Raw genomic sequence first — 23,332 nt, forward strand, 5'->3', positions numbered from 1 at the left:
CGGGGGGCTGTGCCGGCTCCGGGGGGCTGTGCCGGCCTGCCGGGGGGCTGTGCCGGCCTGCCGGTGGTCTGTGCAGGCTTCGGGGGTCTGTGCAGGCATCGTCCGATGGGACTACAAGTCCCATCGGGCGATGCCTGCTACCATGACAGTGATTGACACATTAGCCAATGATGGGACAGTAGTAGTCCCATCATCCGGCTAATGTGCTAAATGTAAAAAAAAAAAAAAAAAAAAAATTACATGCTACATACATACAACATGCATACTACATACATGCTACATTCATACTACATAAATACTACATGCAACATACATACTACATATATACTACATACATACTACATATATACTACATGCATGCTACATACATACTGCATGCTACATACATACTACATGCTACATACATACCACATATAAACTACATACATACTACATGCATGCTACATGCATGCTACATGCTACATACATACTACATGCATGCTACATACATACTACATGCTACATACATACCACATACATACTACATGCATGCTACATACATACTACATGCATGCTACATACATACTACATGATACATACTACATGCATGCTACATATATACTACATGCATGCTACATACATACTACATACATACTACATACATACCACATGCTACATACATACTACATACATACTACATGCATGCTACATACATACTGCATGCTACATACATACTACATACATACTACATGCTACATACATACCACATATATACTACATACAATACATTCATACAATACATACATAGACATACAGTACATATAACATAGAGTAACATACTTACCAATACTTGTCACATTGTTCCCCGAAGCCATTGTCTTTTCCGGAATAAATATTAACATAACAAACCACAAAAATACTCACCCACGATCCGAAGCAGTCCACGAGTGTGTCCCACGACGATCTTGGGTAGAGAACGGCAGCATCAGATGATGCTGCCGTTCTCTACGGGCTGCAGGAATCCAATGACGGAAGGTAGGTATCCTTCCGCACTGTATTCCTCCGCCACTTAAAAAAAAAAAAGTCCCTAGTCTCACTTTATGCCATTGCTGTGTGGGAGTTTCCACAATTTTAACATTTAACACATTAGCCGGATGATGGGACTACTACTGTCCCATCATTGGCTAATGTGTCAATCACTGTCATGGTAGCAGGCATCGCCCGATGGGACTTGTAGTCCCATCGGACGATGCTTGCACAGACCCCCGGACATCAGCACAGCCCCCCGGCAGGCCGGCACAGCCCCCCGGCAGGCCGGTACAGAACCCCACAGGGTGCACAGCCCCCCGGCAGGCCGGCACATCCCCCCGGCAGGCCGGTACAGACCCCCACAGGGTGCACAGACCACCGGCAGGCCGGCACAGCCCCCCGGCAGGCCGGTACAGACCCCGGGCAGTCCACACAGCCCCCCGGCAGGCCGGCACAGCCCCCCGGCAGGCCGGCAGAGACCCCCGGAAGGCCCGAAATGACGGCGCATCATGATGCGCACACACCGCGCATCATGATGACGTCAGTCTGTCAATCAACTTTGAACTTCCGATTCCGATGCCGAATTCCGATATTGAAAAAATATCGGAAGTCGGTATCGGAATTCCGATACAGCAAGTATCGGCCGATACCCGATACTTGCGGTATCGGAATGCTCAACACTAGTCATCAGCCCAAAAATGAAATATACACTGAGAGACAGCAAACCTTAGCGAAATAAAAAACAAAATCAGTATAGGGATATTGGATAATTTTCATTATTTAAAAAATGGCAAAAGTCTAATATTTTTTCGTTATTTCTTTGATTTTTTGTTTCTCTTTATCTTTTAGCACTTGTGGAAAATCTGATGCAGTTTTATGTCAAATTTATGCAAAAAAAAATGGAAAATTCTCAAGGGTTTACAAACTTTGTCGGTTACAGTTAGTACATTATTCAACATGGGCGTTGCAACGCTACAAAGGATATGTCAAGGAATTTAAAAAATCATAGGATTAATAGACATGTTAGTTTGCAAATAATGAAAAAAGGAAAAAAAATTTTGCAAGCACCTCAAATAACTCAGTATGAAATACACACACTTACATGCACTTGGCTTCCATCAGTGAGGTTATAAATGATTGTCTGAGGAGTGTTTTGCCACAATTAGGCTGTGTGCCCACGTTGCGTTTTTTAAGTGTTTCAGCCGCATTTTATCGGCCGTGGAAACGCTTAAAAACGCATCCCCATGCAATCCTATGGGATTTTGCAGTTGCTGTGTCAATGCTGTGGATTTTACCACTGCAGAATCACATAGCGGTAAAATTCGCAGCGTGTCCATTATTTCTGCGGAATCGCGGTGATTCCGCCGCCATAGGTTTGCATTGAAATGCTCACTTTACGTATGTGGCTATGCCCACCATGCGTAAAGTGAGCTCTTCATGTGCGGATAGTACCCAGAGTCTGGAGGAGAGGAGACTCCTGCGATGAGTGGTGAACCACTTCCCATAGCCCACTCAATCAGGGGGATTGTGTGTGACACCTGGGTAAATCAAGGGAGTCAGGAAACTGAAGTGACTTCAGCGGATGTCAGCAGCGGCTGCAGACAGGGTCACATAATGTGGACTTAGCGAGCAGCGATAGCGCCGCTTACAGGCTCAAATGGCAACAGAAGGTATTTACAAAAACTTATTTAACAGGTTCAAACGGATGGGAGAATCATACATTGTAGTGCATCACCTCTTTAGTGTAGCTAGTACAGAAGAGTAAGGCCGGGGTCACACTTGCGAGAGCAATGCGAGAAACTCATGCATGAATACCCGGCACTGCCGCCTGCAGTTTGGACATGAGCGTTCAGCTGCATAGAAAGACATGCAGCCGCACACTCTGGTCCCCAATGCCAGTGGCAGTGCCGGGTATTGACCGGCCTAAGTATGATTATGTGCAGCCGCAAATATGCATTATGTGCAAATATTACAATAAGATTATGTGTATTATGATTTGGACCCGTAGAAGTGCCTTTACAGCATGTAACGTCTGTTGTCCTGCACTATCTCCTTGCCCACTCCGTGCCTGCCTGCCATCCTTTTTGTAGTCCTAATGGATTAACCCCTTTACCCCCAAGGGTGGTTTGCACGTTCATAACCTGGCCGCTTTTTACAATTCTGACCACTGTCCTTTTATGAGGTAATAACTCTGGAACACTTCCATGGATCCTAGTGATTCTGACACTGTTTCCTCATGACATATTGTGCTTCATGATACTGTTTTCTTTGCTAGGACTTGCGTTTATTTGTGAAAAAAAAAACGGAAATTTGGTGAAAATTTTGAACATTTCCTGCAGCTGCAGGAACCCGACGCCTAACATAAGGTCTATCACAGTGATCAAAATAGACCAATAGGAAAAAATCTATTGTTGCTGGGGGCGGTCGTTAAGGGGTTAAATGTAACTCTCATCATTCTTCCCTGCTCGCTCCGATCGCCGGCAGAGCAGGGGAGAATGATGAGAGCTGTGTTCAGCACCCGGCGCTGGGGAAACAGCGCTTACTGTAACGCTTCTTCCCTGGCGCCCATCCGTGTGGTACAGATGCAGCACACACATGACACATGTGTGCCGCAGATAATACACAAACGGACACTGACATCTCCAGTACCGGAAATATCAATACATGTGAAGCAGGCCTTATAGTGGGTTTATATTTTTTTCAGCTGTCACACGCTAAAAGACGCTTTTTATTGCAAAAAATAGTTTTTGCATCACCACATTTTGAGAGCTATCATTTTTCCATACTTTGGTCCACAGAGTCATGTGAGGTCTTGTTTTTTGCGGGACGAGCTGATGTTTTTATTGGTATAATTTTCAGGCACATGATATTTTGTGATCACTTTCTTTTCTGATTTTTAAGAGACAGAATGAGCAAAAACCAGCAATTCATGAATTTCTTTTGGGGGGGCGTTTACACCCTTCTGCGTGTGATAAAATTGATAAGGCGGTTTTATTCTTTGGGTTAGTACGATGACAGCGATACCTCATTTATATATTTTTTTATGTTTTGGCGCTTTTATATAATAAAAACTATTTTATAGAAAAAATAATTGATTTTGCATCACTTTATTCTGACAGCTATAACTTTTTTATTTTTTCGTTGATGACGTTCTATCGCAGCTCGTTTTTTGAGGGACAAGATGACGTTTTCAGTGGTACCATGTTTATTTATATCTGTCTTTTTGTTCAGCGGAATGATGATAAAGCATTGTTTTTTGCCTTGTTTTTTTATGGTGTTCACTAAAGGGGTTACCTAGTGGGACAGTTTTATACGTCGGGTCATTATAGACACAGAGATGCCAAATATATGTACTTTTATTGTTTAGATTTTCTTTTTCATTCAAATATTTATTTAGTGATTGAATAAATATTGATTTTTTTTTTAATTATTTTTTATTTTTATAGCATCTGCTTGCTATAGAAGCTGTCAGCGCTGCACTTACTGCACTGACCTGAGAGACTTCCTGATCATGCACTGCCCATGACGACATCGAGTTACCATGGCAGCGATTGGGAACCCGCGTCACGCCGCAGGGTCTCTGATTCAAAGGCAGAGGTGCTGTCAGCCCTCTACCTGCTCTCGGAATGCTGCAATCGTGTTCGATCGCAGCATTTCGGGGGTTAAAGTGCAGGGGCGGTCCATGACTGCTCCTGGCACTTAGGGCCGGGTGCCAGCTGTGAGAATCAGCTGACACCTGGCCGCTATCAGCCGCACACCACCCGTGTGCACGGCCGATTGCTATGACGTACTATAACATCCATGGTCATATTGTGCCCGGGCACATGGACGGTATAGTACTGTATGTCAACTGCAGAAAGAGGTTGAAGAAGACGTATGTTGCAGTACTTGGTGAGAGATGTTTTCTATTTTCTTTTTGAATGCTACCATTTGTGTGGAAGCCTACATCAGAAATTTAGCCAAAAATCTTGGGCAAAATTGTACAACATTGTCTGCTATATTGTGCAGTAAAATGCCACAAATCATGAAAAAAAACATACAGTATTATGGGATCCATAGGGTGCTGCTGCTGGTCATCATGTTAGTGATCCAGTATTGTCATTAATTTTGTTTTTATACTCATATGACAGAACACAACAGTAAAAAAAAAAATAATAATGTGAACAGAGGTTGAGAGGACCTTTACCACTTGAGTTGGCAACTATGATTTGTACACTACATACCATTGACTTCAGTGATTGCTTGTGCACTGCATTGTTAGCAATTCACTAATAAAACACTATAATTGGTATGGCTCCCTTTTGTAACGAAAGAGATTTTTAATTACAGACCTACAAGGAATTCATATTCCCCTCCATTGCTCTGCAGTCATAGTCAGTGAGGTACAGGTTCTATTTACAGTAGATGATAGTCTTTCAGTGCACCTCTATGATTATTTTCAGATTACCCATGCTTCTGAAAGGAGCTTTACTGACATCAACAATATAAGGAATTATTAAGGGGCATTTGCTCTGCATGATTATTGTGAACAGGAATTCACAGTAAGGGTACCGTCACATTTAGCGATGCACCAGCGATCCCGACAACGATACGACCCGGTCAGGATCGCTGGTGGCAGATCTCACCAGCGATGCAGCAGCGGTCGGCGGTCGTTACTTACCTGTCAGACGCGGCGATGAAGACGTCCTCCAGCCCGCGTCCACGTGTCACTTGTCGGCGCCAGCAGGAAGCAGCCGATGAGAAACGGCCCAGGACGTTCTCGCGCGATCAGTGAGAGCCAGCGGGGGAGCCGGTCGGAGGTATCACACATAGCAATATCGCTAGCAATAGCGCTGCTGCGTCACAAAATCGGTGACGCTTAAGCGATATCGCTAGCTATCTCGCTTAGTGTGACGGGGCCTTAACCCTTTAACCCCCAAGGGTGGTTTGCACGTTCATGACCGGGCCAATTTTTACAATTCTGACCACTGTCCGTTTATGAGGTAATAACTCTGAAACGCTTCCATGGATCCTGGTGATTCTGACACTGTTTTCTCGTGACATATTGTACTTCATGCTAGTGGAAAAATTTCATTCATATAACTTGCGTTTATTTGTGAAAAAAATGGAAATTTTGCGAAAATTTTGAAAATTTCGCAATTTTCCAACTTTGAATTTTTATGCCCATAAATCACAGATATATGGCACTCAAAAAACTTAATAAGTAACATTTCCCACATGGTTACTTTACATCAGCACAATTTTGGACCCAAAATTTTTTTGCTAGGAAGTTATAAGGGTTAAAAGTTGACCAGCGAATTCTCCTTTTTGCAACACCATTTTATTTTTATGGACCACATCACATTTTAAGCCACTTTGAGGGGTCTATATGATAGAAAATACCCAAAAGTGACACCATTCTAAAAACTGCACCCCTTAAGGTGCTCAAAACCAGATTCAAGAAGTTTATTAACCCTTCAGGTGCTTCACATGAATTTTTGGAATATTTAAAAAAAAAATGAACATTTAACTTTATTTCACAAAAAAAATACTTCAGGTTCAATTTTTTTTATTTTACCAAGGGTAACAGGAGAAATTGGACTGCAAAAGTTATTGTGCAGTTTGTCCTGAGTACGCTGATACCTGATATGTGGGGGGGAACCACTGTTTTGGCGCATGGCAGAGCTCAGAAAGGAAGGAGCGCCGTTTGACTTTTTCAATGCAAAATTGGCTGGAATTCAGATCGGACGCCATGTCTCGCTTGGAGAGCTCCTGATGTACATAAACAGTGGAAACCTCCCACATGTGACCCCATTTTGGAAACTAGACCCCCCAAGGAACTTATCTAGATATGTGGTGAGAACTTTGAACCCACAAGGGCTTCACAGAAGTTTATAATGTACAGCGGTACAATTAAAAAATCATATTTTTTCCACAAAAATGATCTTTTCACCCCCAATTTTTATTTTCCTAAGGGTAACAGGACCCTAAAAGTTATTGTACAATTTGTCCTGATTACGCTGATACCCCATATGTGGGTGTAAACGACTATTTGGGCGCATGGCAGAGCTCAGAAGGGAAGCAGCGCCATTTGACGTTTTTGGCTGGAATTGAGATCGGACACCATGTCGCGTTTGGAAAGCCCCTGATGTACCAAAACAGTGAAAACCCCCCACAAATGACACCATTTTGGAAACTAGACCCCCCAAGGAACTTATCTAGATGTGTGGTGAACACTTTGAACCCCCCACTGCTCACAGAAGTTTATAATGCCAGGCGTGAAAATAAAAAAATCGTATTTTTTCCACAAACAATTTTTTTATTTTCCCAAGGGTATCAGGAGAAATTGGACCCCAAAAGTTGTCCAATTTGTCCCGAGTACGCTGATACCCCATATGTGGGAGAAAACTACTGTATGGGTACACGTCGGGGCTCAGAAGGGAAGTAGTGACGTTTTGGAATGCAGACTTTGATGGAATGCTCTGCGGGTGTCATGTTGCCTTTGGAGAGCCCCTAATGTACCTAAACTACTGAAACTCCCCACAAGTGACCCCATTTTGGAAACTAGACCCCCACGGAACTTATCTAGATGTGTGGTGAGCACTTTGAACCCCCAAGTGCTTCACAGAAGTTTATAATGCCCGGGCGTGAAAATAAAAAAATCATTTTTTTCCACAAAAATGATATTTTTGCCCCCAATTTTTTATTTTCCTAAGGGTAACAGGAGAAATTGGATCAAAAAAGTTGTTTTGCAATTTGTCCTGAGTAGGCTGATACCACATATGTGGGGGTAAAACACTGTTTGGGCGCATGGCAGAGCTTGGAAGGGAAGGAGCACCATTTGACTTTTTCAACGCAGAATTGGCTGGAATTGAGATCAGACGCCATGTTGCATTTGGAGAGCCCCTGATGTGCCCAAACAGTGGAAACCCCCCAATTATAACTCCAGCCCTAACCCTAGCCCTAACCCTAATGGGAAAATGGAAATAAATACATTTTCTTTTAATTTTATTACTTTTCCCTAACTAAAGGGGTGATAACGGGGGGTTTAATTTACTATTTATGGCAGGTTTTTATTTTTGGCAGCTGTCACCCACTCAAAGACGCTTTTTATTGTAAAAATAGTTTTTGCATCACCACATATTGAGAGCTATAATTTTTCCATATTTTGACCCACAGAGTCATGTGAGGTCTTATTTTTTGCGGGACGAGTTGACGTTTTTATTGGTATCATTTTTGGGCAGGTGACATTTTTTGATCGCTTTTTATTCCGATTTTTGGGACGCAGAATGAACAAAAACCAGCGTTTCATGAATTTCTTTTGGCGGGTGCGTTTAAACCATTCCGCCTGCGGTAAAATTGATAAAGCGCTTTTATTCTTTGGGTCTGTACAGTTACAGCGATACCTCATTTAGGTCTTTTTTTATGTTTTGGCGCTTTTATGCAATGAAAACAATTTTATATAAAAAATAATTATTTTTGCATCACTTTATTCTGCGAGCTATAACTTTTTAATCTTTTTGCTGATGATGATGTGTGGCAGCTCGTTTTTTGCGGGACAAGATGACGTTTTCAGAGGTACCATGGATATTTATATGCGTCTTTTGATCACGCGTTATTGCACTATTTGTTCGGCGGTATGATAATAAATCATTATTTTTTGCTTCTTTTTTATGTTTTTTAAGGGGTTCGCTAAAGGGGTTAACTAATGGGACAGTTTTATAGGGCGGGTCGTTACAGATGCGGCGATACCAAATATGTGTACTTTTATTGTTTTGGTTTTTTTTATTTCCAAAAAATGAATTTATTAGGGAATATTTTTATTTTTTTTTTTATTTATTTAGCGATATTTTTTTTTTTTTAATTATTTTTACCCTTTTTTTTTTTTTTTTTTACTTTATTACATTGTCCCAGTGGGGACATAACTGTCTTGTGACAGATCGCTGATCTGTCACATCACAGATCACTGTGACAGATCAGCGATCTGTCACAGGCACTGCACAAGGCTTCCTCCTTGCCTGCGCTTTGCAGGCATGAGGAAGCCATCTCCCTGCAGGCCCCCGAAGGTCCCCATCGCCATCTTGGATTCGGGGACCTGCAGGGATGGAGCCTCCGCAGCAGCGCTGCACATAGCGCTGCTGTGGGGGGCTCAGGGAAGCATGGAGGGAGCCCCCTCCCTGCCGATGCTTCCCTTTAACCCCCGGTACACCGCAATTGTGATAATCAGCTGACACGCGGCCGCGATCAGCGGCACTCACCATGTGGGCGCCGCTGATCGCTGTGACGTACTATCCCGTCTCTGGGAGTTAAGTCCCAGGACACATGGACGGGATAGTACGTCACATGACAGAAAGGGGTTAATAATGCTTGCTCACAATAATCGTGCAGTCTGAACAAGCGACCAATCACCCAATGAAGGAGCAAAACCCTCATTCGCCGAGTGAAATTATCTTTTGGTGTGTACAAAAAAATCATTGTTCTTGGCAGCAGAGTGTCTTGTATATATAAGACATGTGCCACTGAGAAGAGCAGCCTTTGCGCAATGAATGATCTATTATATATCATTCAGTGGGAATCGAAAGCAGGGACAGTCTGTGTAAACAGGCTGTGAAAAAACGCTGACCACGAAACATGTCGCTGGTCGATTGCCATTTAATGGTGCACATCGCACAGTGTAAATGGACCATTAGTCATACAAGCACCTCGATAATCAGTACTTAGTCCATGCAGATGGAAGACTCATAATTCCAATAGTTTGTATGTTTTCTGCATTACAGTGAGAGAACGGAAACTGCAATCTACTGAATCATGGTGGTCGGAGAACTTCTTGGGCAGGAGTCATTGCACACATCTACAAGAGAAAGAATCCAAGGCACACTGGTTGCATAAGTGTGTAGAGATACTCATGGCAAGTAAATCAAATTCATGTCTTGGATTTTAAACAGACCTATTTAACTAACATATCATGGTGGATTTTGCGGTTAAATGTAATTTTTCATTCAAAAAGACAATTAGGAAAGTAATAAAATTAATTTATTCTAATTATTAAAACTGCTATACTGTCAAGTTAATCTGCCTTCCTCCCACTCTACTTTTTCAGTGCCATCATTACAAACTGTGCTAATTTATTTTGACATGAGGTTGAAAAAGTTGAACACAACAATATTGAGACACCATATATACTCGTGTATAAGTCGAGTTTTTCAGCAATTTTTTTGCGCTGAAAACACCCCCCTCAGCTTATACACTAGTCAATTGTCACAGAGGGCCAGCGGGAGAGGGGAAGTGGCAAAGTGCGGGTCACAGAGGCAGGTGCCAGCGGTTGCGGGTGTCACTGTGCCCACTGCTAAAGAGAAATGAATATTCATTTCTCTCATAGCGCGCACAGTGATACCCACAGCCGCCGGCTTCCAGAAGACATCCTACTCACCCTCCTGCGCACCCGCGCAGCATCTCATTGGTCCCGGCACCCTCACAGCATCTCAGTGGTCCCAGTGCCGGCAGCTCTTCCTGTGCCGAGTGATCATGTGGCCCCGCTCATTAAGGTAATGAATACAACAACAACGTAATGCATTCTGTGCAAGCTGGGATGTGGCCTCCCTCTCTTGAGCTGAAAATTGTATTTAAAGGCTTCCCCTGACTGGTGTCCACTGGTTGGGACCCGGTCCTTGTCTGCCCTTTTTCACTCACTGATGTCAACTTTGACACAGGATAAGGTTTTTAATATTAGACAGTGTAGGACCGCCCCGACCACAGAGTCACCTTGTCGATGGTGGGACGGCTTTTATGCTATATTTGATCAAATACAGTATTACTAAGAACTCTGTATTACTTAAATGCACTTTTGCGTTTTATTTATTTATTTAATTATAGCAGGGTTTTTCTCATTTTGTCTTTTGTAGGTTTTGAACGTAATGAATATGCATACAACAACAGAGACCGGGGAGCCATGCATACAGGGACGGGGAGCCATGCATACAACGACAGGGACCGGGAAGCCATGCATACAGGAACGGGGGAGCCATGCATACTACGACAGGGACCGGGAAGCCATGCATATAGGAACGGGGGAGCCATGCATACTACGACAGGGACGGGGGAGCTATACTTACCAGGACAGAGATGAGGGGACAATGCATACCCGGCTTATACTTGAGTCAATAAGCTTACCCAGTTTTTCATGGCAAAATTAGGTGCCTCGGATTATACTCAGGTCGGTTTATACTTGAGTATATATGGTATTTTGCCCTCTCTGCTAAGATTTTTCCGTATACTGATTTTGCAATGTTAATCTTCTCTTTCAAATGTGCTCATGCAAATTGATTGCTGGTAATTCTTCTATCCAAGCTCTTTTGGAAAACATGTTGCTATATAATTTGCATTTCATGAGTGAAATAAATTGTGAATGCATCTAATAATGTGATTTATAAAAGAAAAATGAAGGAGCACGGCCACAATGAAACAGAACTGAGCTGAGATATTTTATGAAGCAAATAAAAGCCTGTGCTGAGAAAACAAGCTATATTTGTTGTAACAATTCACACCCTTAAGACGGTAACATGACTTCAGGAGTCACAAGCTTGCTGCAGGAACATCTCTTGGATTATTCTGAGGCACCAGACGGCATTATATTATATGACTGGCGGTATCAGTGCTACAGCTGTAAGTCAATGTAACCTAATGGATGACCTGCATTCAGTATAAAGAGCAGGAGAACAAGAACATCTTATGACAGATTTCTTTTCTACTCCAGATTCTGCTGAATCTCCTAAAATGTGCAAACCTGCTATCACTGCCACCACTGGGGCCTTGGATCTATTGCAATCTAACCAAACATGTTATCATGACTACAACTGTGCTTATATATAGTTTTTAGACTATGATCTGTATCAGTAATTGATTATTTGGATAATTAAAGGAATCTGTCAGTTGGGAGCAACCCTCCTAAAAAGTCTACATGGGCATGCAGTTTATAGGAAGTTGAATAACATGATACTTTGATATCTGTGATCTGATGTCTTATTCCAGGGAAATCCCCAAGTGAATGAGCTGTTCAGACCTATGAGACAGGCCCTGATCTGCATGAACATCTGCCTCCAGAGGTTATGTTAAATAAAAGGAGGCAATACCAGTGAGACATGTAATAACTGACAGCCTGCTTTCCTGATCTCACTGCTGAGCTCTCATAGTACAGCTTTAAACACATCGGCATCTGTCCTCTCAGTGCTTCCATCTCACAGGCAGTCAGTGCTGCAATAATACAGAAGAGCTGTGAGAGCTGCAGCTGCAAAGTGTTACATGTCTCACACTGATAATGTCCCCTTTCATGTAAAATAAGCTTTAGTGGCAGATTCTCATGCAGATGTGAGTCCGACCTGTAGATCTTAATAGCTCATTTACATATAAGAAAAACGTGATTTCTCTGGAATAAGACATTACAGTACAAATATAACAGTGTAACTTTATTCACCTTCCTATGTTCTGCATGCCCACATAGACGGCTTAGGAGAGTTAATACTACTGATAGATTCCATTTAAGATGCATAAATATTGAACCAGGGTGCTACGAGCGACCATTTTTGATAATCATGCAGAAGAAGCATTAGTATGAATGCTCAGGCAACTACAGGCTGCCAATCGTCTGATGAATGAGCAAAACTCTCATTCATTGGGTGAAATGCACGGGATATCTTCACTCTCAACACTGCATAATCCTGTGTAAACAAGACCTATCCTGCAGAAAACAATGGCAGCCTATGCCAAACTATTAACAGGCTATTTAATGATCACTGACCAACAAGCTTGTTGTTTAACCCCTTAAGGACCAAGCCACTTTGTAGGTTAATGATCAGGCCTTAATTTTGAAATCTGACCAGTCAATTTATGTGGTTATAACTCTGGAACGCTTCAACATATCCGACTGTTTCTGAGATTATTTTGTGTCATATTGTACTTTATGATAGTAGTAAAAATTTCTTCAAAATTTCTCGTGTTTATTTGTGAAAAAAATGTAAATTTGGCAAAAATTTTGAAAATTTCACAATTTTCAAACTTTTAATTTTTATGCCCCTAAATCAGAGCGTTATGTCACACAAAATAGTTAATAAATAACATTTCCCACATGTCTACTTTACATCAGCACAATTTTAGGAACATAATTTTTTTTTTTGTTAGGAAGTTAAAAGGATTAAAATTTGACCAGCGATTTCTCATTTTTTCAACAAAATTTACAAAACCATTTTTTTAGGGACCTCCTCACATTTGAAGTCACTTTGAGGAGTCAATATGACAGAAAATACCCCAAATTGACACCATTCTAAAACTTGCACCCCACAAGGTGCTCAAAACCGCATTCAAAAAGTTTATTAATCCTTCAGGTGCTTCACAAGAATTGAAGCAATGTGGAAGGAACAAATGAACATTTAACTTTTTTCACAAAAATTTTACTTCGGACGCAATTTTTTTTATTTTGTTAAGGGTATCAGTAGAAAACGAATCTCAATATTTGTTGTGCAATTTCTCCTCAGTACACCGATACCCCAAGTGTGGAGGAAGACCACTCTTTAGGCGCATGGCAGGGCTCGGAAAGGAAGGAGCACCATTTATGGTTTTGAACGTAAAATTGGATGGAATCGAGAGCGGAAGCCATGTCGCGTTGGGAAAGCTTCAGATGTACCTACACAGTAGAAACCCCCATAAGTGACCCCATATTGTGGCACGGGAGAGCTCAGAAGGGAAGGAGCGCCGTCTTTTTTTCAACACAAAATTGGCTGCAATTGAGATTGGACGCCATGTCGCATTTGGAGAGTCCCTGATGTGCCCAAACAGTGGAAACCCCCCACAAGTGACCACATTTTGGAAACTAAACCCCCAAGGAACTTATCTAGATGTGCGGTGAGCACTTTTAACCCCCAAGTGCTTCACAGAAGTTTATAACGTAGAGCCGTGAAAATAAAAAATCTTATTTTTTCCACAAAAATGATCTTTTTGCCCTCAATTTTTTATTTTCCCAAGAGTAACAGGAGAAATTGGATGCCAAAAGTGGTTGTACAATTTGTCCCGAGTATGCTGATACCCCATATGTGGAGGAAAACCACTGTGATCGCCTTACTTATCTTTGGGAGGCAGAATGAACAAATCCACAAAAGGTGAAGAATTGGTTTTATTTTTTACGCCATTCCTCATGCAGTATAAGTTATTACGCGACTTTATTCTTTGGGTCAGTGTGATTACAGCGATACCAGATTTATATCCTTTTTTTATGTTTAGCTTCTGTCACACACTAAAAGACGCTTTTTTTTGTAAGACATTTTTGCATCGCCGTATTTTGAGAGCTATAGTTTTTCCATATTTCAGCCCACAGAGTCATATGAGAGCTTGTTATCTGCAGGACAAGCTGACGTTTTTATTGGTACCATTTTCGGTCACATGACATTTTTAGATTGCTTTCTATTCCGATTTTTGTGGAGGCAGAATGAACAAAAAACAGCAATTCAGGAATTGTTTTTTGTGTGTTTTTTTTTTCCTCTGTTTTGTGTGTAGTAAAATTGGTAAGACAGCTTTATTCTTCGGGTCAGTACGATTACAGTGATGCCACATTTATATATTTTTTTATGTTTTGGCGTTTTTACACAATAAAAAATTTATAGAAAAAAATAATTATTTATGCATTGCTTTATTTTGAGAGATATAAATTTTTTATCTTTCCACTGATGGAGCTGTATGGCGGCTTGTTTTTTGCGGGACATGATGGCGTTTTCAGTTATACTATTTTTATTTGCATTCGTCTTTTTGATTGTGTTTTATTCCACTTTTTGTTCGGTGGTATGATGATAAAGCATAATTTGCTACTTTTTTGTGTGTTTTTTATGTCATTCACTGAAGGGGTTAACTAGTGTGAAACTTTTATAGATCGGATTTTTCAAGATGCGGTGATACCAAACATGTGAACTTTTTTTGTTTATTTAATTTTTTTACATAAAAACATGTATTTATTAGTGGATTTTTATTATTATTATTTTTACAATTTTTTTTTTTTTAAATGTTTTCTTTTTTACCTAGTACCTTTATGGGACTTTGACTTTTTTCACTTTGATTGCAGGTATAATACATTGCAATGCTCCAGCATTGCAGGGCATTATACCTACAGTATGCTGAAAGCTTCTGACACCATACTGTGAGCATGGTCTCAGAGGCTTTCTGTAGCTTGATGACCCGGGGGTGGTCATGATGACCCCGGGTCACCATAGCAACGATCGGGCCCTGCGATGACATTGCGGGAACGCCGATCTGAAGGCAGAGGGAGCTTCCGTCCCTCTGCCTCCCTGCTGAACGCTGCGATCGCGCTCGATCGCAGCAATTAGGGGGTTAACAGCTATATATATATTTTTTTTTTAAATCAAATACTTTTTATTGAAGAAAGCATACAGGATAATATTACATACATAAGTACACATTATAATACTTTCCCCATTTTTTAATAAATGCAAATACACCAAACACATCCCTCCCCCTTCCCATAACAAGAAAACCTCCCCGGAAATTTTTGATACCTGTTTTTCTGGAAGTTTATAAGTCAGGGTTAGATAGACGTGAACTTCCGCAGTCCATGCGGGAGGCAATTATTGTTGTGCTCCCTAAGAAAGGCAAGGACCCTACTGAGCCGGCCTCGTATCGCCCAATCTCACTACTAACGACGGATACAAAACTTCTGGCTAAAATGATGGCTAACCATCTAAATAAAGTTATAACATCTATAGTGCATGGGGATCAGGTAGGCTTTATGTCTAACAAGTCCACAGCGACAAATTTGAGGAGACTTTTTATTAATATGCAAGTGAAGGCAGATAGTGAAGGGCATAGAGCAATCTTGTCATTGGACGCGGCCAAAGCATTCGATAGCGTAGAATGGAAATACTTGTGGGCTACGTTGCAGCACATGGGCTTTGGGGAAGTGTTTATCAAATGGGTTCAGTTGCTATATACTGCTCCTAGGGCCGAGGTACGGGTAAATGGGCAAATGTCTGAGGGGTTTTCCTTGTTAAGAGGCACACAACAGGGATGCCCTTTATCCCCTTTATTGTTTGCTATAGCAATAGAGCCACTGGCGGCAGTGATTAGAAGGGATCAAAATATTGTAGGATTTAAATATGGGATACATGAGGTAAAAGTGACACTCTATGCTGATGACTTGTTGCTATTTTTGGGAGATGCGGAAGGTTCCTTGGGGATGGTGATGACGGTTCTAGACGAATATGCCGGTATATCTGGGATCTGCATTAACTGGGATAAGTCCAGTAACAGCCATATTTAACATATTTAGTCTCTATGCACAGATAAAATCCAGCAGAATCCAGTGGTACCGCTGCCATTCCATTCAGAGCTTCGGGCGGAAAGTTATGAGCCTCCATGGTTCTGGACAGAAAAATCATACTCTCAGAGACGGGAGGAGATTGCCTGCACAAGCCCAGGGGTGGGCACAAAGTATAGGAGGGGACAGCCTAGGAGATAAGAGACAGCTGCTCTTGTTGAGCTTAGTTTTTTCTACTGGCAGGAGGATCCGTTAGCTGATGCAGCCAGGAAAACTACGTAACTAAGATTTGGACCTGTGATCCATCAACGCCTCCCTGTGGTCACATGCTACATAACACGGTAATTGCAACCTATCTATACCCTATCCTTGTACTACACTCTTGACTGCATACTTGTATATTGTTCTGTATTTATATATATACCTGTATATTTCTAGTGCGCCTTTGGGCGATTAAATATAAAATTAATCTTGGGCTGCTCTTTTATCTCGATACACGAATCCCCACGTCTGCACGCTCGGTTGGTTATATTATACACTACCTGGGTTGGTTTCTGACCTGATATAAACCTGTTGTCGGACGGGGTTTATGTCGAATGAAGAACTGGTGGCAGCATAAGGAAGGTACTGTGTTAGTGAGGAACCCTGACAGTGACGGCCGGGAGGTTTATATGTATATCGCCAGCCTGGACTGGTGATGTATATCCCCCCTCACTGCGAGCGTCTCAGTAACTCATACCTATAAGGGAAGCCTTTCTGGTAACTATTTGCCCTCGGTGCAGCTCCCTGACTGACCTGGAGCAAGTGGTAGTGCCAGAAAGCCAATCCCTGTTGGGTCCTTCTCTCCCCTCCTCCGAGAAGAGTGAAATCGACACCCCCTTCCCCTGTGCGATCCGTCACACCAACCCTACTCTTCTTTAACATCATCTGTCAGAGAAGATTCGGCAGGACCCCAAAAGCATTAAATTGTCAGCCAATCCCACACTTATTGCCAGTTTTAGCCAACCTAATATGTAAGAGGGCCCTAAGTGCTTTAGTTGTAATAGAAGGAACATTAAAACATCTGTGGACATCATCTATCAAGAGAAAGACGGGATCCACTCATACACATTAGATAATTATTAGTCAATTCTGACGCTATTGATAGTTTTGACCAACTTTAGTCTAGTGCGTATGAGGACCTTATCTTGTTTCCTTGCAATATTAGGAACTTTAAAGAAATAAATTCTCTAATATGCTACTCTTATAATAACTCCACCCCTATGTCTCCCCCTTGAATGCCACAATTCTCACTGATTACAGCATTTGAGGGGTTAAGTGGCAGAAACAAGAGGTTACTCTAATTGCTAAACATAAACTGCAGCCTCAGTGACGTCAGCGGGAGTCTCCGCAATTTAATACAACGAATTAACCCCTTAAATGAAACCCTACAACTCCAAAATTTTACCCACAAGCCCTCATATAATTAGTAGTGATAGACATAAAAAAAAACATGAAATGAAATGGTTAACTATATGTAAACCATGTGTCATTTCATGTCGGGCAGGAGAATGTTATAAAAAAGCCGGCAAATATTTCTGCGGCCATTCTGCAATTAAGAACTGTATGAATTAGAAATATATATATAAATTTGTCTCTATGACATGTATAAAATATATATATATATATATATATATATATATATATATATATATATATATATATACACACACTCACTGGCCACTTTATTAGGTACACCTGTCCAACTGTGTGTTAAGACTTAATTTCTAATCAGCCAATCACATGGCGGCAACTCAGTGCATTTAGGCATGTAGACATGGTCAAGACAATCTCCTGCAGTTCAAACCGAGCATCAGTATGGGGAAGAAAGGTGATTTGAGTGCCTTTGAACGTGGCATGATTGTTGGTGCCAGAAGGGCTGGTCTGAGTATTTCAGAAACTGCTGATCTACTGGGATTTTCACGCACAACCATCTCTAGGGTTTACAGAGAATGGTCCGAAAAAGAAAAAAAATCCAGTGAGCGGCAGTTCTGTGGCCGGAAATGCCTTGTTGATGCCAGAGGTCAGAGGAGAATGGGCATACTGGTTCGAGCTGATAGAAAGGCAACAGTGACTCAAATTGCCACCCGTTACAACCAAGGTAGGCAGAAGAGCATCTCTGAACGCACAGTGCGTCGAACTTTGAGGCAGATGGGCTACAGCAGCAGAAGACCACACTGGGTACCACTCCTCTCAGCTAAGAACAGGAAACTGAGGCTACAATTTGCACAAGCTCATCGAAATTGGACAGTAGAAGATTGGAAAAACGTTGCCTGGTCTGATGAGTCTCGATTTCTGCTGCGACATTCGGATGGTAGGGTCAGAATTTGGCGTAAACAACATGAAAGCATGGATCCATCCTGCCTTGTATCAACGGTTCAGGCTGGTGGTGGTGGTGTCATGGTGTGGGGAATTTTTTCTTGGCACTCTTTGGGCCCCTTGGTACCAATTGAGCATCGTTGCAACGCCACAGCCTACCTGAGTATTGTTGCTGACCATGTCCATCCCTTTATGACCACAATGTACCCAACATCTGATGGCTACTTTCAGCAGGATAATGCGCCATGTCATAAAGCTCGAATCATCTCAGATTGGTTTCTTGAACATGACAATGAGTTCACTGTACTCAAATGGCCTCCTCAGTCACCAGATCTCAATCCAATAGAGCATCTTTGGGATGTGGTGGAACGGGAGATTCGCATCAGGGATGTGCAGCCGACAAATCTGCGCCAACTGTGTGATGCCATCATGTCAATATGGTCCAAAATCTCTGAGGAATGCTTCCAGCACCTTGTTGAATCTCTGCCACGAAGAATTGAGGCAGTTCTGAAGGCAAAAGGGGGTCCAACCCCTTACTAGCATGGTGTACCTAATAAAGTGGCCAGTGAGTGTATATATATATATATATATATATATATATATATATATATATATGTGTCTAGATCTATTAATTCGTTTCTTTATTTAACCGGACACTGTGATTTTACTGTATTTTGGAAAAAAAATGCCGGCTTTTGGTGCGATTTTATCGCAACTCACACATCGGGTCCGTTTGCAATCCAATTTTTTCACGCCCCCATAGACTTGCATTGTCGAATCCGATCCGAAATTCGGTGACAATCGCAGCATGCTGCGATTGTCTCGGTCCGAGGACCGGATCCGATCAAAAATCGCATGATGTGAGCTGCCCCATAGAATAACATTGGGATGAATGCAATGCGATTTTTTATCGCATTGCATTCGTCCGTTTTAATCACCAGTGTGACCCCGGCCTAAATGTCACACTGTGATGTAAGACCGGAGAGGGGCCTCAAACTGTCCCTGGAACTGGGACCGTAACTATTCCTGTACTCTTTTGAAGGTAGAAAGGCCCAGGTCTCGGACCTCACTATGCTCCTGTTAAACCATGATCTGCCCCCTCCCCCGCCCCATGAGGCTTTGGACAGAAATTTAATTTAAACAAGACACAAAGACAAAACAGGGATAACAGAAAACCACAAACCAACAATAGGAAGGAGGATAAGGACAGTGAGGAATAAACTAAATGGGAATAGGGACCAGGAGATAAACATTAATGTACTACAGCAAACTACAGATCACAACAACTACAATTCCCACTCTGACTCTTAGTATTTAGCACAGGAAGAAGAATCTTTCACCAGCAAAGAAGAAACGCCTAGAGCTAGTTTATATATGGAGGTGAGATAATGTTAATAGCTGCAGCTGGGACCAATCACCTGTATGCACCCAGCCAGCATGGAAATAGTCCTTAACCCTTTCAGCACTGATGGAAAGGAAAGCCATTTAAAATAGGACACAAATCACACTGTCTCTAAAGACGGAGTATATCAGCTAGTTCAGTCCACACCTGCCAATGCTCATCTGTATATCAGCCGGACCTGTCCGCACCTGCCAGTGCTCATCTGTATATCAGCAGAACCCGTCCACACCTGCCAGCGCTCATCTATAAATCAGCTGGTCCAGACCGCATCTGCCAATGCTCATCTGTAATCCAGCCAAACCTGTCTGTGCCTGTGGTTCCTGTGTTCCTTAATGCCTGCCTGCATGTGCTCTCCATCCCTCTGGGCCGTTCCTGACTCCTGTTCCTTGGGGGTCAGCTGCCTTCTACCTGAAGTCAGGATAAATTGGATATGTGCCAGTATGGGACATGATTGCTTTCAGCGTGTAAGGTCCAGCAGGGGACCAACAGAGAATTGGCCAAAGAGTGGCAGGGAATTTAAAGGACTAATTGTAAAGTTTTTTTTATTTTACATTTCTTCACTATTTTTTTTACTTTCTGACACCTTTCACTAGTAGAATACCTTACTTTTTACAATTTTACACATTGAGGCTATATCAGATAACCTGTGAAACACTGTCAGACTTTAGAGCATAATTCCTGGATTGACAGGTGTCTTGATCCAAACAAAACAGCCCCATAGGCATAATAAGGCTGTTGAGTTTGGGTCAGGAGACTGTGGTCAGTCCTGAAGTCGTGGTTTGTACTCGAGCCATGCTACACAGCCATCTGAATTCAGCCTTAGGGTTTCTGTCCTGTAGATCACCAATTACCTGTTCTTCCAGAAATATGGTTCTTAGCTTTGTATGTTCTTCAACCTTCAGATACATTTACCTTCTCCTAAACATGACTTCTGTCCTCATATGTTTCTAAAGGCAAAAAGTCCCCTGTACTGGGCCTCCCCAACATCTCTTTTAAAATGTCATACATCCAACATCTAAGGAACCGTTTTATCTAGAATTACATCCCCTTCGCAATGTGTATAATATATAGCAGCAATATATGTCATTCTGCAGTGACACCTTATGCAATCGTCTTTGGGTATATCCATATCTTAGTTTTTACTCTGAGACTTTTTCGACTTACTGTATCTATTTTAAAACCTCATTATAAATATTAGATGAAAATTTTACCAAAATCCCCTAATTTCTCTCTGAGATACCTTTAGCCTCCTGAATTGTCCTTTTTAGAATTTGCCACACGGACAGCATGTACAGTATCTGGCACTGGCTGTATGATTAGAGTCATACTATATATGTTTAAGAATGAAACGATGCGGCATTTCAGAGAAAAATATAGTTTAAAAACATCCGGAAACCGGCCGGGCAGGAGACTACTTGGATAGGACCCCAACGGTTTCTCTCTGCCCACTCCCCTGGAGTGACAGGTCTCTCCCTATACAGGCATGCAGGGAGAAAACCTGTATCTGTTCTATGTGTTGGAAGTGTGCAAGGATTGTGACGGTGCATAACTACAGGCAGAACTGCCCGACCAGTGGACTAGGGTCAGTTTTTAATTCCTCATTGGCCCTCAGTATGTGGCTTCTACACTGTTGACAGCTGACGATTATGTATATGAATATTTAATAACGGAGGTGTACATAGCTTTACACCCAATTTTGGCCATGAGGATGCAGGATTTTTTGTTTGTTTGTTTTATCTCATTACATTCCAATAGCCATAAGTCTTTTCTATTTTCTACTCTTTGTGCAATAAAAGGGTTAATGAGTTGTCTATGTTCCTGGCAGTTGCTGCAGATCATCTGTCATGCACAGTCCCCCAGCTGATGACGTGTGCACAGCTTTTGCGCTGTCATCACTATGCCAGGCATTTACAAAGGAGTTCATGAAGTTTCTCACCATATAAATGGCAATTATTGCCAGATCCAGAATCATTCCTTTACTATCATGGTCTTTACTGCAAAATGGACCCTTGGACATAAAACGTAGCATTTTTCCCAATAAAACATTTAATTGTTGCAAAAGAAAAGCTTTGGGACCTGGGTCCTAAAATAAGAACAGCAGTATTATAAAGGGTGTGATGAGGTTATAAGACATTAAATGCCTAGAAATGCAATCACTTTTACAACACTATCTTACTATACAAATGAATAGCTCTGTTTTATCATGTATATAGATCTACACCTACACAGTGAGAAGTCATTGCACACAATGTCACCTGTTGGTTCGAAAGTTTTATCAGTGGAACTCATTTTTCAAAAGTTAAACACAGAGGTTAGATGTGAAAAATTGAATTATAGAATAGAATCGTAGAGTTGGAAGGGACCTCCTGGGTCATCTGGTCCAACCCCCTGCTCAAGCAGGATTCGCTAAATCATCCCAGACAGATGTCTGTCCAGCCTCTGTTTGAAGACTTCCATTGAAGGAGAACTCACCACCTCTCATGGCAGCTTGTTCCACTCATTGATCACTCTAACTGTTAAAAAGTATTTTCTAATATCTAATCTGTGTTTCCTCCCATTCAGTTTCATCCCATTGCTTCTAGTCTTTCCTTATGCAAATGAGAATAAAGTTGATCCTTCTACAATGTGACAGCCCTTGAGATATTTGTAGACAGCTATTAAGTCTCCTCTGTCTTCTCTTTTGCAAGCTAAACATTCCCAAATCCTGCAACCTTTCCTCATAAGACAGGGTTTGCAGACCGGTCACCATTCTGGTCGCTCTTTTCTGAACTTGCTCCAGTTTGTTGATGTCTTTTTTAAAATGTGGTGCCCAAAACTGGACACAATATTCCAGATGAGGTCTGACCAAAGAGGAGTAGATGGCAATAATGACTTCACGTGATCTAGACTGTATGCTTCTGTTAATAGACTGTTTTTAGACCGTTTGTTCTTAATACAGATGTAGCAAAGTTCAACTTTTATCAACTCATTATGGGAAAAAATAAAAACCTCAATTTTCCTTTTTGTTTTTCCATTTTAAATTTTACCTAACACCTTATTTGTGCAGCATGGTGAATTATCTCCATTCTGGGGGTTAGGCTGGGGTCACAGGACCATGGATTCTCTCAACCGTGAGAATTGGGTCAATTATTCTAATGACACTCTGATCAGAGTGTGATCAGAGTATCAGCTTAGAGTGTCCCAACTCTCTCGGATGTGAGAATCAGAGCCCACTGTGAGGAGAGGATTGAGAACAAAATGTCTCCATCTTCTCCATTCTGTGAGGCTGCAGAAAT

The 23,332-nt window shown here is 41.8% G+C and overlaps 1 long non-coding RNA gene across 2 annotated transcripts; it reads left to right on the forward strand.

The window, feature by feature from the left end:
- Positions 1 to 2,517: 2,517 nt before the first annotated feature.
- On the forward strand, positions 2,518 to 13,946 carry LOC141058090 (uncharacterized). 2 transcript variants are annotated; one of them, XR_012222099.1, is made up of 4 exons: positions 2,518 to 2,678; positions 9,765 to 9,895; positions 10,890 to 11,200; positions 13,515 to 13,946. It is a non-coding gene; the product is annotated as an uncharacterized lncRNA (long non-coding RNA). The 2 variants fall into 2 exon arrangements; XR_012222098.1 differs by lacking the exon at positions 2,518 to 2,678 and adding an exon at positions 4,728 to 4,899 and having other exon boundaries at positions 13,515 to 13,944.
- Positions 13,947 to 23,332: the final 9,386 nt, after the last annotated feature.

The sequence above is a fragment of the Dendrobates tinctorius genome, unplaced genomic scaffold (assembly GCF_039654945.1).
Source record: "Dendrobates tinctorius isolate UK_male_01 unplaced genomic scaffold, ASM3965494v1 ptg000209l, whole genome shotgun sequence".
Classification (NCBI taxonomy): Eukaryota; Metazoa; Chordata; class Amphibia; order Anura; family Dendrobatidae; genus Dendrobates; species Dendrobates tinctorius.